Here is a 4,302-nt window from a genome sequence, read left to right on the forward strand (position 1 = left end):
GCTTTTATCCAAAGCGACTTACAGTCATGCGTGCATACATTTTTGTGTATGGGTGGTCCCGGGGATCGAACCCACTACCTTGGCGTTACAAGCGCCGTGCTCTACCAGCTGAGCTACAGAGGACCACAGTCTCCCAGTCCCTGCCATTGAAAAAATCCCAGCAGCATGATGCTGCCACCACCATGCTTTACCGTAGGGATGGTGCCAGGTTTCCTCCAGAAGTGACACTTGGCATTCAGGCCAAAGAGTTCAATCTTGGTTTCATCAGACCAGATCATTTTGTTTCTCATGGTCTGAGAGTCCTTTAGGTGCCTTTTGGCAAACTCCAAGTGGGCTGTCATGTGCCTTTTACTTAGGAGTGGCTTCCATCTGGCCACTCTACCATAAAGGCCTGATTGGGGGAGTACTGCAGAGATGGTTGTCCTTCTGGAAGGTTCTCCCATCTCCACAGAGGAACTCTGGAGCTCTGTCAGAGTGACCATCGGGTTCTTGGTCACCTCCCTGACCAAGGCCCTTCTCTCCCGATTGCTTAGTTTGGACGGGCAGCCAGCTCTAGGAAGAGTCTTGATGGTTCCAAACTTCTTCCATTTAAGAATGATGGAGGCCGCTGTGTTCTTGGGGACCTTCAATGCTGCATAAGTTTTTGGTACCCTTCCCCAGATCTGTACCTCGACACAATCCTGTCTCGGAGCTCTATGGACAATTCCTTCAACCTCATGGCTTGGTTTTAGCTCTGACATGCACTGTCAACTGTGGGACCTTATATAGACAGGTGTGTGCCTTTCCAAATCATATCCAATCACAGGTGGACTCCAATCAAGTTGTAGAAACATCTCAAGGATGATCAATGGAAACAGGATGCACCTGAATTTTGAGTCTCATAGCAAAGGGTCTGAATACTTATGTAAATAAGGTATTTCTGTTTTTATTTGTAATACATTTGCAAAAATGTCTAAAAACCTGTTTTTGCTTTGTCATTATGGGGTATTGTGTGTAGATTGATGAGGGGGAAAAACTATTTAATCCATTTTGGAAAAAGGCTGTAATGTAACAAAATGTGGAAAAAGTCAAGGGGTCTGAATACTTTCCGAATGCACTCTACATCAAAATCCACAAAGAAATTGTTAATTGACCACAAAATCAACATTTTGTAATGGCCATCTCTGTCTCCGTACTTGAACCCCATTGGAAACCTGTGGTTTGAGTTGAAGAGGGCTGTCCATAAGCGCAGACCGAAGAATATCAAGGATCTGTAAAGATTCTGTATGGAGGAATGGTCTAAGATCCCTCCCAATATGCTCTCCAATCTCATAAAACATTATAGAAAAATGCTCAGTGCCGTTATCCTCACAAGGGGAGGGTACACAAAGTATTGAAGACAGAGGAGCCAATCATTTTGACACCTATCTTTTTTTTACGACTTTTATTTTAACTTTTTTTTTCTCCTTACTTTTTCTCTGAGCAATTGTGTATGTATAAAATAATAAAATTGTCAAAAAAATGTTTTGCATACAATATAGGTCAGTTTTTGTATTATTTATTTAATACCGTCTTTTTTTCTCATCTTTATCAAGGGTGCAAATAATTTCGGATGTGACTGTATAGTCTACTAAAATCACAGTATGATTTAAGTAAATTATAAAATCATTAAAGAGTTAATCAATTGTGTAATCTAGTGGATTTTGATGGTGTCTGACACTACCAAAATCCTGAGTGGAGATAAAGCACATATTTCTCCACAGCACTGGATTTTGGCGCTATTAAATAAGTAGCTTCAGACACCATCAAAACCCACTAGGTGGAGCCATTTCCACAGTAAGCACTGTCAACTAGCCCCTCAAAATAGCCAGCCTACATTGTCAAGTAAAGGAACAGCAAGTGCAAATCTTCAACTCTATATGACATATTGTGCAACATCAACTAAATCAATAAACAATCAAATAAATCAAAATAAATCAAATCATAAATGCCTTATGACATTCTGTAGGAATGGATAGACATTTATTAAGAAAGGTCCAAGGTCAAGTGCGGTGTGACGCAGTGGATCAGTGGGTCTCTAGGGCGTCCTGAGGTTTCTGTGCTGGAGCAGGTAGAGAGATCCCAGGCCACTGAGGACGGTGAACAGGCACGTGATGATTCCTTCCCTCCAGGTCTGCCACTGTGCGGACCCCACCTAATACACACACACACAGAACATCAGGTGTGAATGAATGACATATTTTATTAGGAATCTCTATGAAGGAGGACATCAAGCAATCAATCAAATGTATAAAGGCCTTTTTACATCAGCAGTTGTCTCAAAGTCCTTTAAAAGTAACCCGGTCTAGTATGACACATTCTCTTTCTTCTTGATTGTTATCCCTCTATTAACCTATTGTTCTCTTTCTCCCCTCTCACTCCATTGAACTTACTCACCTTTCCCTTGGAGAACATACTGTTCACCTCATCCCCGATCACCCTCAGCTGGGCACTACAATGCTCAGAGGATTCCCCTACAGCACACAGTCTGTGGAGTCGAATAGGCTGTCCTATTGCTCTTCTCACACTGGCCCTCTTCACTGGTTCAAACAGGAATAGAAGAGGAAGAACACTTGTATCCATATCTTACAATGTATGAACATCTAGAATTGTTTGGGTATCTCCTATCACAAATGTTATCACATAATTGAGAGTAATTACACTACTGAATGGAAATGATGCCTGTTAAATTGTCATATCACATAAATAGAAATGCAATAATATATGCACAAACTGTTTCGGTTTGGAAGCATGCGGCCGCCCTAAACGCGTCAGCATGCTTCAGTTCGGCTGTGCTCGCATACTCACTTAAAAGACCTTCGCTTGAAAAACGAGAAAGAAGCGGCAATTGTACTGTTTGTCTATTTTGAAACGCCGTAGCCAGTATACACTTCCTCAAAATAGTCCAAATTAATATACGATAACTCAAGAAATCTGTCATACATTTTGATGTTTTTGCAGAGGAGATGTAAAGGCGTCATCATGCTTCCCAGCCGAAACAGTTCGAAATAATTTGTGCATATATTATGGCGACATTTTGTGACGTTTTTGACTGCGGTGAGTGTTTTTTTCCGCTGTTCGGGCACACAAAACGTTTTCTAGAGGCAAGCCAAAGTTCGGAGCCGAAGTCTACACCCCTTCGTCACACCCAAAATTAATGACAGATTTCTTGAGTTAATTTAGATTAATTCTGCATATTTTGAGGAAGCGTACATTAAAGCGTCTCAAAATGGACAAACTACTATTGGCGCTTTTTTCTCGTATTTCAAGCGAAGGTCTTTTAAGGGAGTATGGAAGCACACTCGTTCGATTCGGCTAGCCGAGTTCGCCAGCCAAACTGAAGCATGCTGACGCCTTTAGTCTAACTAAAAAAAATTGTGCAAAATTCGCTATGTTATTTTTTTTCATGGATGCCAACAAATACTTTATTTAAGAATCCCTACAGTTGACCAATCACGTACACTTCAGCTCCCGAATTTAGGCTGGCCTTGAGCAAAAATGTGACTTGCCCGAACAGCCGTAAAAACCTTTACCGAAGTCCAAAACGGACAAAAATATCACAAAATGCAATCATAATATATGCAAGAACTCTTCAGAACTGTTTCGGCTGGGAAGCATGCGGATGCCTTGCCTATGCTAATAGAATACAGGCAGTCTATGCCACATTATAAACAGATTACACGGTTCATAGACATGATCATAATTTCCTACTCCTAGCACTCACCCAAACAAAAATTATAAGGCTGGTTGGAATAAGATCCTTATTAATTAACAGTGCATCCTCTGATTTCTGAGCAAGTAACGCTGCTTAAAAGTAATAAGGACTGGCACACAGAAAATAAACAGGTATACTGCTAACTGGTTAATTGACAATAAACATACAGTAATCTACACAGTTAATTAGAGAGTAAACAATCTCCACGACCAATCGACAAGCCAATCAGACTTCCTCTCCATTCTCTGTAGGTGAGACAGACCTACTGTGTGGGATCAGTGTTTTGTCTTTTGAGTGAAGACACAGGACTGACAGGATAATAAAAGTCTCACACACCCTCAATGGAGGACAAATCAACAACCTTCTAACTTTTCTTTAATCTCATTGAAATTTAAAGAGCACCTCAGATGTTTGACACCCACCGGCCTCCCCTGTTTTCAGTGCAGGTGTGTGGGTAAGGGCACAGGAGGAGCAGTAAGGCCCTGTGTCTTTCTGCAGGACCACCTGATGTAAAGTGGCCATGGGATGGTGCTGCTGCTGAATGCTGCTCTGCTGGTTCCTTTCCATCT

The 4,302-nt window shown here is 41.5% G+C and overlaps 1 long non-coding RNA gene across 1 annotated transcript; it reads right to left on the minus strand.

The window, feature by feature from the left end:
• Positions 1-1,543: 1,543 nt before the first annotated feature.
• Positions 1,544-3,139, minus strand: LOC311142418. The gene is made up of 3 exons (XR_014614304.1): positions 2,827-3,139; positions 2,416-2,558; positions 1,544-2,173 (listed from the first exon to the last, which is right to left on the minus strand). It is a non-coding gene; the product is annotated as an uncharacterized lncRNA (long non-coding RNA).
• Between the last annotated feature and the right edge of the window lie 1,163 nt (positions 3,140-4,302).

This window comes from Coregonus lavaretus, assembly GCF_964263955.1.
Source record: "Coregonus lavaretus genome assembly, chromosome: 15".
In the NCBI taxonomy this organism is placed as follows: domain Eukaryota; kingdom Metazoa; phylum Chordata; class Actinopteri; order Salmoniformes; family Salmonidae; genus Coregonus; species Coregonus lavaretus.